A 15,449-nucleotide genomic window follows, 5' to 3' on the forward strand; every position below is an offset into this window, starting at 1 on the left:
TTTTCCTGTCTCTTTGTATGCACTCTTATCTGTTTTGCTACACTGAAGTAAATGATGAAGGCCACAATACAACAACAGGATATCTTTTAAAGGTGACAAAATCACACTTGTAGAGTAAACTCATCAGGATACTAATGTGTAATATTAGGGAAGAGTGGTGGGAAAATCACATCAACTTACTGAAAAAATTTCAGTAATGTAACAAAAGTATTAAAATGATATTGTAACAAATAAGCATGATACAAATGGTTGTATCAAACTGTACAAATGGTTCTGTAGAATTTGCTTTTCATTTGACTATACAGTGATTTCATTTTCCTTTCACTGAATAAACTGTATGATCAACTCTGCTAGGCCTAATTTTTAAGCTGAAACAAGCAATACAATAAATAGCTGGAAATCTATTTATTTAATTAGCTTTGGTATATTTGGAGGACCACTTTCTCTTGATATTTACTTTAGAATGGATGACAGTAACACTATAAATTTAACAAGTGTGAGAGTGGAGCAGCCACCCTAGCAAATTCTGTTACCACTTCAAACTCTTTCTTGACAGCTCTCACTCCCAAGAGTTTTGAACAACTCATGGATGGACCTATTTATTTTTTTTCTGTGGTTTTTTTTTTTGTTTTGTTTTGGATTTTTTTGTTTGTTTTTTTGTGTGCGGATTTGGTTTTAATAACCACAAAGAAGCAATTTGCTATAGAGAAGATATGAATACAGCTTACTTTTACAGTTCCTTCTGCTATTTCTTGCTATATACGGTGACTCAGCATGTGATGAATTTCTACAGGCTTGCTCTAAATTTCCAAGACTTCCTTTGTTTATGGAACAGTAGTTCTTCCCTTAATTATGGTACCCATTAGTTTTCTAGCAATCAACAGCTGTCAACAATGCGTATCTATTCTGAGATTCCTTACTTGTCTTATATCTACTAGTCTGGTGAAACAGACAAGCTATAATATATAAATGTGTTACAAGCAGTTTCAAAGGAACATCAGAAGTATTTCTGCATGGCACTCTGTATGTATGATAATGGGCTGCTTCAAAGGGAACAGTGAATGTCCAATGAGTCTCTAAAAATCCAGTGAGAAAATATCTTCAGTAGATGCTTGTATCAACAATCAACAGCTAAAACCCAACCCTCCATTTTAATTTCCTTATTGATGTGTGATATTCATATAGAGAAACCTAAAATGAGTTAACAGTAATTTCAGGGCTTTTAAGTCCCCCAGAGCAGGCAATCTGAGTGCTTAATCCAATTTTTTTGTTATGGTATGTTTTGACTTCGCTATTCTCAGTACTCTTAGTAACTTCTGCTTCTATTCAGCTTCATAGGCGGTTACAAGTGTCAGTAATTTGTTTCTTGTTGGAATAAATAGAGTAAAGCTTTCTGCTCTCAACAGTTTGCAGCCTAAGGACAGCATAGGACCACTCAGTTTAGTTCATTGCTTTAGGCAGCTAATATGTGAAATTAAAGAAGTAAGCCATGTTGACTGGACCCACATGGATAGATTTTTGGGCTGATGAACTGAAGGGAACTTCTAGAATTAGTGTTAGTAGGAATAGTCATAGTTTCAAATTAAAAATACCTTTTAGGTACTTTCTGCAATAATCCCTGACAAGTGTCTTTTTAAGAGGCATTATTGATATTAAAACAAAATTTCAAAGTTGTTAAATGTAAGGCTGGGTAAAGAACAAATAGTTTTTCAAGTATTCACTTTCCTGTGAGTGGTATGTCCATCCTTTTGTTTATCTTAATATTAAAGGGATTTTCATAGTTATCTATGTTTTAAGATATTTTTGAATATTTTCATTGATCCTATCTAATTATTCATATTAAAACAACACATATAATTGAAGAAGTAGATACAGTGAGAGAATTTTATTGACCTTCAACAAGAAATGCATCTAGATGAACACTGACTTTAAGAAAAAAACCTTTAGCTTGTTTTGGGGTACCTAAAATTCCTTTGAGTTTTATTGAATGTCTCAGCCTAGAGGCATTGGCACTAGATAGATATTATAATGTTAATGCTGTGAATGTAATGAAAAGTTTCTGTTTTGGAGGGGTGGGGGGGGGTAGAGGTTTGGTTTTTTTGTTGTTTTGGTTTTTTTTGATAATGTGTTTTTTGGTTGGTTTGTTTGTTTGTTTTTTCATGGCTGCAGAGTATTTTTCTGCTTAAGAGCTTTATTTCAGGTACAAATTTTAAGAATCTTTGTTGGTCTTAGTGGATTTATTTAGGAGTTCTGTATTCCTAAAAGCATCCAAACCTTGTTTGTATTTTTAAAATCTATTTACTGTAAATAGTTACAGGTTCCTAAAACCTTACTGGATTGTATTTTCACAAAGCAGGCAATTAGGTTCAACACAGTCACAGCATGTAAAGATTGCTATGTACTGCTATATACTGCTTTTTTTTTCTGACACAGAGAGATATAACAATTCTGTGGCACTTGCTGATATTTACCTCTCTATTTAGAAAATACAGATAAGTTCATCCCCTAAATGATGCCTATACTTCTGCACAACAAGTGCTTTATCAAAAACATTATTATAAAAGGTGACCAAATGGGATATCATCCAAGATAGCAAATATCCTGTCTTACACTTCATATGTCTAACTTTAGCTTATATTAATGCCACAAGTGTAGTAAATGTTCCTTGGGAGATGCTGGGTGCCAGCAAGCTGTAACAGTGATAATTGTGATACTTAAGCTACCTAGAAGATACACTGACAACATATGAAGATATACTATTGTGAATGTTGTGCCTTGGTATTCAAGTTAATTGCTAAATCATGTTTTTTAAGAATGTCTCTGAAGGGATTTCCTGTTCATTACTTGATATGATTCTTCTTTTTATTACTATGCTGCTTGTTTCCATGATTGATTATAACCAAAAATTAAATTTCTGTCCAATTTATGCTAATATTACCAGCTGCATTGCATAGTTCATAGTGCAATTCTTTATGAATTTGAGGGAATCTTCATAGTTACGCTCAAACTGTTATGCCATGGATCAGCAAGAGGCTCCAGTGAGGAACTTTAAAACCAACCCTATAATTATTGCTCCTTCCAACACAATAATTCTGGTTTTCACCCATAGTTTAGATGTTGACACTCGTTGTGATCAGTGGTACAAGGCCCAACTTACTGGTATCCTTTGGGGACTAACACTAGTGCTTAGTGTTAACTGTTTAACACATTTGTTAATGATCGTGTTGGTCCTCTCCAATCTCCAATCCAAGGCCTGACCACCCTCATGGCAAAAAACCTCTTCCTTAGACCTTGAAAAATCAATACAGACCCTGTAGCCTGGTACTAACAATGACAATAGTTTATTTACTATGCTTCAGAGCTACACGATAGAGAAGGTGGGTCTAGAGCCTTTTCAATGAGGCATGCCAACAAGACAAGGCACAACAGGCACAAGATGGAACACAGAAAGCTGCAGTTAGGTACCAGGAAAAAAAAGAAAATCATTGTTTGGATGGTCAAACACAGGAGAAGGTTGCCCAGGGAGGTTGTGGTTTCTCTGCCTTTGGAGATATTCAAAACCTGACCAGAAATGGTGCTGAGCAGCCTGTTATAGCTGGGGCTGATTTGAGCAGGGGATTGGATAAGAGACCTCCAGAGGTCTCTTCCAACCTAATTTATTCTATAAGATTATGGTGTAAGATAGAATTTTCTTGTTGTTGAAAACTTACAAAAACTCTAGAATACTCAAGACCATTTTGGGAATTCTCCTGAACTAAGATCTCTTGATCAAGTTCATGTTCCTGTCTTGTGGGATTCAGAGAGGAAATTTGAATTTGCTGTGTGAGGACCTTAGTCAACAGATGGGTAAATCAGGCCTAGAACTACTTCACAAACTACTGAAGCTTAAATAAAGTCTTTAGATTAAGTTAAAGTCACCCAATTCTCCCTATGCTTTTAGAAGAGAATGACAAACATTTCCAGACAACAATTAATGCCTTGAGTTAAATCAGACTCTGGAGTGCAGATTTCCCTCCACTGGAGAAAAAGGAAGTAAAAAATCCCTAAGTCCCTTTAAGTCCCATTTTGGTTTAGGCAAAGAATTTTTTTGTATGTGTATTTATACTCTCTCAGTGTACCTAGAATTTTTGCTAGAAAACTTATTTCTGAACAATTGAGTAACTAAGGAAAGTACAGCTTGGCAAACAAGATATCCTGCTTTATAATCCTTACTATGTCAATATTTTCAAACCTGTCTTAATAGTTACATATTTAAAATATATATTTCTTTTCAGAATATTTAAACTGTTTTAAGTTGCAGTCTTACAAGATTTTTAAAGTCAGCTAGGTGTATTGGATGTTTATGCTTAACATGGGGCATTGTCTTAAGTGCCTAAGCAAACGTGGTAGCAGGTCAACTTTTCTGAATATAAAATTCAGGAAATTTTTGGTTTTGGAAAGGGAAGCTATTAGATGATTCTTTCACCTGTATATAGAATCTGAAAAGACTTACTTTACATCTCAGTTAGAAAAAAGACATTATAATAAACTTATGATTTTGGGTCTGACTGTATTTTCTTTACATGGCAAAGTTTTGGTGACAGGGGACTCCAAGGGTGGATTCTGTGAGAAGGCAGACACTGACTAATGGAGCCAAAGCTGAGCCCATCAGCAATGGTGGTAGCACCTGTTACAGAAAAAAATTACTCTATTCTTCTATCTTTGAATAGTTGTCAGATACTGAAACAGTTAATGACTTACACATTTTAAGATCACCAAAAGATTTTTTTCAAACTAAAAAGAAGCAGCTGCTCACGCAGCAAAGCCCACTCCTCCCTGAATACTGCCAAAGGACCTTCAGATCAGATAAGTGGGTGCCATTGTCCAACCATCCTAGGTGAAGACGCACACCTGAAGGTACAAACTGGACCTCCAGGTAAGGGAAGAGGCTAAGAGGCAAACCCTGCAAAGTGGGAGAATCCCTCTTATCATGCCCATGTCCTCCCTTTACATGACAACTCTGCACATCTAGCCTGGGCTATGCATCTCGAATGTTGGACCATTATGGACCACGATTGATGCTGACAAAACAGGCAACTGCAACTGTCTCAGGAGATGTCAGAGACTTGTGACATGTCCTGTGACACTATCCATTGTAAAACTCTCTGCCCCAGAGAGGTACAAGGCATTCCCACCTGAGCTAGAAGTGTGTAATAACTCATAACATCTTTGAGTTTCCTGGGGGGCTTCTCCAAGCCCCAATGGACCAAGACCACCACTTCAACCAACAGACATGGAAGCTGTGACTACCAAGTTTCATCACTGTATCCAGTGGGCAGTGACTATATACATACATCTTTCCATCTTTATCCTTTCTTTCCTTTTCTCTCCCTTATGCATTTCCTTAAGTGTTATCTTTATGCTCTAATATTGCTATGCTTTAATATTGTTGTATTGCTATAGATTATAACACCCAAAATGGCAACATACCTTTTTACCTTTGAAACAAAATTGCTCTAAAATAAACCCTACATATATATGTTTATAAACACTGATTATTCAATGTTGTTTTACTCTAATCCACCTCAAGGGATTTATTAATAAGAACCTGGGTTAGGTTCTTATTAACCCTCTCCTTCTGGGGCGGGTCATAACAATAATCTTGTTTAATAGATAGAGATAATTGCTAAACGAGGGATGGTGTGTGTGTGCAGTTAGAAATCTGATAAATGAGATTAGAACTTGCAAAAAGATATGAATAAACTGAATTAAAGTACAGGAATGTAGACAAGATCAGGGGAACACACCAGCAACTACTAGAGAAGATTGTGACAGGCTTAGTTGATGTGCAGGAGAATGCCTCTCTAGAGGCTGCAACTTTGGAAGATATATTACTTGGAGATTCTACACTTGTACAATAGGTAGACTTTAAAAAAATTTGTTACTTTCTGGTAAGTTATAGTACTTGAAAGATACTATTTGTCCATCTATTGATTTAACAGAAAAAGGTCACTGTGCATCTCTTTCTAAGTTTCAGCTGTGTCAGCAGAAACTAAAGTATTTAGGATTCATATTAGAAGGACAAATATTAATAGACCCAGAATGGGTCAAGGCTATTGTAGAAATATCTCAACTGGTAACAGCGATTACAATTGTGAGGTTGTTTTAAGTGTAGTAGACCCTGGATTCTGAGACTAGGTAAGTTAAGTAAACCATTGACAGAAGCTACCAAGGCAGAGGAAGTGGAACACATACATTGGGGTCCAGAGAAACAGAAGGAGCTTTGCTCCAGCATCAGGATAGCCATACTACTCCAAGCTCTTTGAGCTATTTGTACATGAGAAGAAAGGAGTAGCCAGTTCAGTTCTTATTCAAAGGTAAGCACATTGCTGCCCTGCAGCTTAGTAATCAACTCTACTAGATCCTGTAGCGTCAGGAAATAATTTCTGCTTGAAAGCAACAGCACAACAGCAACTATCATAGAAATAAACAGACCATTAGTCCTGAGTCACACAAACCCCATGTATAACCTGCATAAAGTAGATATTATTCTTAAACAACATACCACATTAACATTGTCCCCACAAAGAGAACATCATTAGGAATTAATAATTTTAGATGTGGATAATATTACTTTAAAAAGATGTGATATTTTGAATCTAGCAACTTCACTGCCTTCTCCCTCCCGTGGTAAGCCATGTCATGATTGTGCTAAGATAGTGTTTCACTCCAGCCACCTATGGGAAGATATGTGACACCAACCTCTAGAGAACTCAGGTCTAACTAATTCTTTTCATTGATGGATCTTTGTACTATGTGAATGGAAAATGACACACAGACTATGTAGTCATGAGAGAGAACCTTAGAGGTACTTGAAGTAGAACCTCTACAACCCTCAGTTAGTGCCCAAGGGACTGAATTAACTGCATTAGCAAGCACTGCCTGGTGGGCAACAATTTATACTGATTCTAAATATGCTTTTGGAGTGTGTCATGAACAGGTATGCTATGGAAATAACAAGGGTTCCTTACCTCAGCAGGAAACAATATTTCTAATGGAATTGAAAACCAAATGCCATTGTAAGCTTTGAAGAGAAATTGCTGTACTACACTGTACAGCTCATACCAAATGATCCAGCTAAATTGAAAGAATTAATGAATAGGCAGATAAAGCAGCTAAAACCGCTATCTGCTAACCTATACACGAGTGTACCACCATAATATCTCCCTCTGATGGTGATTGGCCCAAATATATGCAGAGACTACTCATGAATAGCAGACTTAATGGAAGGCTGTGAAAGATGAAACTGGAATTTGGACTATTGGGGAAAAACACATTTTACCAAGAAAATATTTAAGGACTTTAGCTAGGTGGTTTAATGATAAAACACATGGAGGAATGACAACAGTTGTTACTTAGATTGAGAAAAAGTGGACAGCTCCCCGTATATATGTGGCAGTAAAAAGGATTGTGATTGCCAAACATGTTGGAAGTTTTCTGATGCAAAACCCAAACAGGAGGTTGGAGGGTGACCATGGGCATACTTCTCACTCCGAAGACTGAAAATTGATTGTGCTGACATGCCTTCCGTGAGCAGACTTAAGCACCTGCTGGTAATAACAGATTAAATCTCAGGATGAGTAGAAGCTTTTCCTACCAGCAAAAGTAAGACTGCAGGAGTCATCAGAGCCCACCGACGGGGAATCATTCCCAGATATGGAATACCTGAAACCGTAGAATCAGATAGAGGGTTCTCATTTTTCAGCAGGAATGCTAAACAATATCTATAAAAGTTTAGGGATATACAGGGACAGCTATATATTCCATATCATTCACAGTCCTCAGGATTCATGGAAAGAATGAACAGGACTCTCAGAAATAAAAATGCTTAAACTTGTAGTGAGATAGGTTTGAATTGACCTGAAGTTTTAAAATTAGTGCTATGGAATATTAGAAATATCCTTCACCAAACTCTAGGGTTTTCACCAGCAGAAATAGTGTTTGGCAGGTAGGCACTTAGCTGTGCCTCGGACCTTAGTCCCCGTTAAGACCAGCATCTTAGATGGAGACGGATGAGTTACCAAATTTGTATTGGGGTACAAAAAGACCTACAAGAAAATGCAGTACAAGCCAGACTGTTTCAACCAATAGCAGCTGGAATGCAATCCAATCTGGATATGCAATAGTGGTAAAAGTGCACTCTCACAAAACAAAATTGAACACTAAAAGGGAGGGTCCATATTCTGTGTTATTAATATCTGACATTGCTAAAAAGGTTGCAGAAAAGTATAACTGGATTCAGCTCTTTCAGGTTAAATGACTGCCCAAGAAACTTCGGTTAGATTGACCCCCGTCAGTCTTACTTTGCAGATTAAAACTGGGACTGTTTAAGTTTACCAAGGTGGCAGGAATCCCATAACCAGGTCAGGGTTTTTTTCCTTCTAGAACAATATGGGCCATGGAGTCACCCTTTGCTTGGTCAAGCGGGCCGTGAGAGACCATAAATCAAGGACAATGTCCTATTTTGTGTATTCATAATTGTCACAGAGTAGCAATCACTCCAGGCTCAGTTCCAAGATGGGAAGATTTGAAATAGCACCAGCACAGTTGGCTTTGGTTATCCTGCAATAACTGCGTTCTGTGCCACCCTGGGTAGTGTATTAATAAAAGGCCACTGTGAAAACCATCATCAGTGTTAGGTTTGGGAAAATATAACCAGAAGAGGCATAGCTAGATAGACAGACTGGTGCTGTACATGCAAGTGGCATCAACTGCCCAGTGCAGAAGAATTAGCTGTGAGACTTAATTATTGAATTAAGACAATCTTCTATATCTTCTTAAAATAGAGTGGGTTACTCTAGTTCTGGTATTAATCCTTCTACATATAGGTGTTTTGGCACTCTTTCTGTTATATGTTTAATCAAAACCAGGAGGCAAAATCATTGCCAAAATGGGCTCAACCATGCATTGACAAACCCACCTCAAAAGTCTAATATGCTTTGGAAATCTATAAAAAGGTATTGAATAACATATATAATAACATATATATGTGTGTTATATATATATATATGAAAATATATATATTAATATATATGTTTATATATATATGTTAATATATATATGTTATATATAATAACATATATAATAACATAATATATGGGCATGAATGCCCCCCCCCAAAAAAACATCAAAGGGAATATTGTCATAGAGAAATTTGATTAACTGTATTCATCTCTCTGAATATTCTCATTTACCATTAGTAGCTTAGCACTAGTAGCTAAAGTAGTCAAAGTCTTAGGCCACTAAAGAATGTAAACTTTTTGATAAAACTAATCCTGCTAACACACAACTAGCTCAATCTGGCAGATATAAGTAGAATGAAGAAAAAAAGGGCAAAGGAAACAATTCCAAGAGAATGAGGTAACTTCAGCCCAGTGACAGCAAAAACCAGTAAGAAATCAAGAGAATTCCAATGAGAATTACGTGTTTGGAATTTGGATTGGCTGACGGGTGGTATGGTTATCATTGAGGAGGGCAATCTGGGGAAGGGGACCCTTTGCAGAGGCATCCAGCTCAAGCTGAAACCTGAGAATGAATAAAAGAGGAATTGGAATCCTTCACTTGGAGCTTACATTAATCAGCATGGGATCCTAGGGTTGGACTCTTATAGTGGTTAGTGTGTATAAAACAGCAACTCAGTGATATGTCTGCACAACAGCAGCTGGAAGAGAAGACTGAGAATACGTGAGAGAAACAGCCCTGCAGACGCTAAGGTGCAGAATGAGGGGGAGGAGGTGCTTCAGGGATTGGAGAAGAGATTCCCCTGCAGTTCATGGTGAAGACTGTCCCCCTGAAGCCCATGTGGGTCCATGGTGAAACAGGTATCTACCCACAGCCTGCGGAGGACCACATATGGGAGCATGTGGATGTGCCCTGAAAGAAGCCACAGCCTGTGGGGGAGCCCATACCAGAGCAGGTTCCTGGCAGGAACTGCAGCCTCTGGAGAGGAGTCCATGGTGGAGCAGTTTGCTGGCAAAACCTGCAATCCTACGGGGAATCAAAGTGGAACAATGTTCCTGAAGGACTGTACCCCATGGAAGAGACCTATATTGGAGAAGTTCTGGAAGAACTGCAGCCCATGGGAAGGGCTCACACTGGAGAGGTTTGTGAAGGACTGTGTTCCATGGACCCCATGCTGGAGCAGAGGAAGAGTGTGAGGAGAAAGGAGAGACAGAGAGAACGCATAATGAACTGACTGCAACCTCAATTTTCCATTACTCTGTGCTGCTCAGTGGGAGGAAGCAAAGGAGTCAGGAGTGAAGTTGATCCTGGGAAAGACAGAGGGTGGGCTGAAATTATTTTTACATTTTTTCTTATTTCTCATTATGCTACTCCGATTTGATTGGTAATAAATTAAATTAATTTCCCTGAGCTGAGGCTGTTGTGCCTGTGACGGTAATTGCTAAGTGATCTCCCTGTCCTTATCTCAACCCACAGGCTTTTTGTCATTTCTTCTGCCTCCCCTGTCCTCTTGAGGAGGGGGAGGGATAGAGCAGCTTTGTGGGCATCTGGAAGCTAGCCAAGGTCAACCCACCAAAGTGACAAAAGCCATGCTGATTTAACTCGTGAGATTGAACTGATGGGTTTTACTTCTGTAATGTCTTAGTGATTTTTCCAATTAACATCTCTTGTCAAAGAGGTAACACAGCTTTGTCCTACGAAAGGAGGTCTATGCTGGTAGAGGAGAGTGAAATTGTGAAAAAAAGGTATAGAACAACTTGAATAAAACTTAGTAAATATGAAAAACTTTTCTGTGTGAGATGAAGTCCTGAATCCTTGAGGATAAGTAAAAAATGAAAATACAAAACAGAAAGTGCCATCTGACTTCAGTGTGGTCTTCTGGGATATCACAGGTTATCTTTACGTACTGCTTCTTCATCAATAACAGATGAGCTACTATTTCTTCTTACATGTCATTGCCCTTTCCTCAAAAACAAAAGGATGAAGTGGAGCACTGGGGGGAGAAAAAGGTGAGGGAGAAATCCATGAGTGGGAATAATTGGATCAGTTTTTTGAACTACGCTTTTATAAAAAAGGCTGGTGAATTAGCTTAGTCTAGTCTTTTCTGGTATGAGTAAGAAGAATAAATTCATTTGCTAGAAACTTCATCGGCAAAGTTAATTGCCTAGAAAACTTTAAATTCAAAATACTAAATTCATAGAACCATTAAACATAAGGAAAACCTCCTAATATTTATGGATTAAAATTATTTTGTGTAACCTTCTGTGGGATACTGGATTATTATATTATTGTCTCAGACCAACTCAAGTGTGTGTGTGTGTGTGTGGAAGGGACAGGTCAAATTTCATGAGGGTGAGGTGATAATCTGCCCCTTCCAGCCTCCATGGGCAGCCCCAGAGCACCTGTCAATCACTGGCACATCAGGAGTACCACCCCATACCACACCCCCTGGAGCCCCTAACCCAGTCCCAGAATGGCTCACACACAGGGACCACTGCCACTCAGCCTGCTCCAGAGCCCCAGAGTGGCCAGTGAGCCAGAAGTTACACCTGGGAGGTTGGCCACAAGGGGTTAGAGCAGATAAAAGCAAAGACGTGGTTTCCATGCATTTGGACCCTACCTTCTTGGCACACGGGAGCTGGACTTGCATGGGACTCCAAGTTGTAGCTATAATTCTCTCTTTCCCTCTCTCTCTCTCTTCTTCTCCTAATCTCCTTTCTTAATATTTTGGGTAACTTAAAGCTGGATTTGTTGGATTTTGCTAAGTTGTGTGGGTTAGCATGTGCTGAGTCAATGCCTTGTGGAATGCTTTATTTTGGTTGAATGTTGCCCTTTAAATTTTTGCCAAGTTCCCTTATTTTCTAAAGTTTGCCAGTAAAAGCATGTTAATTTTTGACCTCCTGAGAAATGTGTACAGTGTCTTCTCCTTTGTGCTCTCTCTTAAGGTATTAAAAGAACTGAAGGCCCTTTTAAAAAACTCAGTAGGAGAATTTTTGGAGCCTTGTATATTTTTAAAGTAAAAATCCTTTGATGAGCTCGTAGCTTGGAGCCTGGGATCTTAACCATTTGAGGGATAAAGTGATGATGTTCTCTTTCCATTATGTATTACCATTAAACAAGGCTTTCTCTATTCACACAGACACACCTGTATATAACTGAATAGAACTGAACTTTGAGTATACAAAGAAAAAGGATGTCACTTCTTTTTTCCCAACCATCCATGTAAGAGCTGAGAGAGCAAAAAAAAAGATTTTCTAGTCAGGTGTTCGGATGATTCACTTTTCACTGGTGTTTGCTCTATCAGTTCCAAATCTGGATTTTCTGTACAAACAGTACACATTTTTGGTGACAGTAGGCTGAATATTCATAAGGTGCTTGACCTGATGACTTAAGAAAATGTAAATATATAGACTGGTATTTACAATAACCAAGTGTGCAGCTTTTTAGTGTACACACTAGTCTAACTAACTGAAATGTGTGAAGAGCAATAAACATCAATGTAAGATTTTCTAGTATCCACTTATGGCATTCAGAAGACAGAAATATTTATATTTGGAAGCTGATGGCCTATTGGATTGGACAGCAAAATAGTCCTTGTCCCCCAGAATTACTTACATTTGTGGAAAAGGAAGGAGATATTATATTGTTTTCTATGGACTGTGCCTATAGTTGCAGGCTCCCATGTAATATAAAGGTCACTGTGAGGCCTATATTATGTTAGTTCAAACATGGACTACTACAAAAAATACTTCTGTAACCGAGACCTATGAAAGGTTCTTTAGCACCAACTTCCCACTGAAGCATGTGAATGCCCTGCAATCAATGTTTATAAAACCAAATCTCTTCAGGGATCATGGTTTTATGTGAGATCACTAAACCCCATACATCTCCCCTAGAACTTCTCAATTAGCCCAAGAAACACATGTATATGCAATGATTCAAGTCCTAAATTTCTACGTCTGAACCAGTTATTACATATGAACTAGTTTAGTGATATGACATAGGGCCCATGGGAGACCTGTATCCTTCTGGGATGGCAGTTTGATGCTAACTAGGATGTCTAAAGCCTCGTAATCATATGGCGTCTAATGTGACATTAGATGTTTATGTCATATCTGAGTTCTGCCCCTATTGCTTGTTTGCATCATTACACTTAGTGCAGTTGTCCGTGTGTAGTACAAGATTTTCAGAAGAGTCTGGAAGGCATGGTCCATGGTATGAAATCGATGTCTTCTGGAGATGTAGACGGAATGTCAGAGTCCTGACATGCAATTCTGGTCTTCATCGAACCATGGCTGGTTCACATGTGGACACACGTATGTAGATATCTAATTTTACTTGTATAGCATATGCAATTGGAGAAATTCCAGGTCTCTATAGTTCCATAGTTTTATTCAGTGGATCTATCTACAGATCCTATGCCTTGAAGTGAAATGCAGTAGGATGTCTATGTTTAGGCAACTGAGCCTTGAGTTGACCCTAAGGTCTCACCTTAGGCTAATAATGGAAATTAAAGGTGTAGCCCTGCTGCCTGGACTTGAACCTAAAATACAGGCACTAGTCCTCTCCAAGTTCTACATTATAAGTAGGAGGAAGATAATGCCTTGGGGAAAAAAAAAAAAAGATTACTTGTGCCCATATTTTCCCTGATTAAAAAGTGCCCTTTTTATCCATGAAGAAACATTTTACATGATACATCAGTGGATATAATTTATCATACTATTCAAATTTATCCTGTGTGGGAGATAAGACCATATGGAAAATAGCTAAAGCGCATTTTAAAGCCAAGGAAAGGGAACTATAAATCTTGAGGTATGCTGTGCTGGATGTTATACCAAATAGTCTGACATAAATTTTTTTATCCTCAGTAGAACAGTAGAGAGCTTTTAGAGGGGAGGGAAAAAAAAAAAAGGCATGGTAATAATTTCGGTTTCTTTCCAGTGCTTTCATCTAAAAAAAGTTTTGTGCTTGTTCTTTCCTAACAGTCTCCATATCACACAATATAGGGGAACAAATATTTGAAATGGGATTGTGCATCTGTTTATGTGCTCTGTATCAATGACTGCATCAGCAGAAATATTGAAGCACTAACCTTGCGTGATAGTTCTGTGGGTTGAAGTACTTGGCTTTCTGTTACCAGGCTGATGCTCGTGTCGTTATCATCTCCAGGCTGTAGTCAATTCAACTGGCAGGCAAACAAATTATCAAAATAATCCATACTGACCCTTTCTAGCAACAGCTAATAACTTGGGTTTGGTTTTGGATATTAAATCTCTCTTGAGTGATGATACAGGGCTATCATAGGCAGAGGAGCTGACGAATATCTCCATGTCATGATTTGAAATAGAAGACACAGAGGCATCACAGGTTTTTGGATAAAGTATCAGAGTTATAAGCTGCTGATATTTAGTGTGTTCTGCAGGATCAGACTGCATCAGACAACATGTGTGTTGTCAGTGAATTGTCATATGATCAGAGACAATATTCATTTGCAAGTGAGGAGAATATAGTTTGACATGCCCAGACATCTGGAATGAGGACCGTTTTTGGATTATGTGGTGCAACCCTTTGAAAATCTGACCATTAAATGCACTCGTAAAAGTGGTGTGAGGCAAACAAATGCGTGTTCTGGTGCCTGATTTTAGGTATTCAAGTTCTGCCTACCCCTAACAAATTAAACAGTCTCAAGGAGCACTCCTGCTCCTGGAAGTTGAATGTCCATACTGTTGCACCATTGCAGTGGTCTCAGAAGAGCTTGCACCTGGGCCAAGTACCATTTTTACAAAACAATTCCCACCTTGGCAGCTAGTGTGGATAGAGGACCATTCCTAACAGGCAAGTTGAGCACAACCACACTGTTTTGCATGGCAAAAGCAGTTTATGTGTGTTCATGGAGGCAGTTCCATGTCAGCTGGACAGCTGCAGGCACCTTCTGTACTACAGACATTGCCTCTGGTTACAAACTCACACCATCATTTTGCTCAGTTCTGTATATTCAGCAAACATTTATCATCTGCCCATCTATTGTGCATGTAACAGCTCCCCATCAAATGTCAGCTATTTAACAAAGCAAGGTTTTGTGGCTGCTAGGAAAGGGAATTTGAATTTGTCTTCCTTCTTTTTGGATGTTTTCAATATGGTATCATAATCACCCTTTCCAGTGAGAGACACTTATATAGAAGCAAAAAGAGTAGAAGCAACTCCCGTGCTGCAAAGTTGCATGCAGCAGCAATAGAATACTTGATGTCAACCAGAGTATCAAAAGTCCTTGAACTGAATTCCTTAGAAGATGAATGGCTCACATTTAAAAACATTGCTCAAGTGTATCACTGCTTTGTGCCCATTCTGGGGTGCCTTAAATAAAGATCTCTGATTTTTCTGAAGGGGAAAGGAACAAATTGATCAATATATCTGAAAAGTGGTCTTTTTAGAGGTATCTCAGTTTAGGA

Source organism: Lepidothrix coronata, unplaced genomic scaffold (assembly GCF_001604755.1).
Source record: "Lepidothrix coronata isolate B3197 unplaced genomic scaffold, Lepidothrix_coronata-1.0 Scaffold172, whole genome shotgun sequence".
NCBI classification, from domain to species: domain Eukaryota; kingdom Metazoa; phylum Chordata; class Aves; order Passeriformes; family Pipridae; genus Lepidothrix; species Lepidothrix coronata.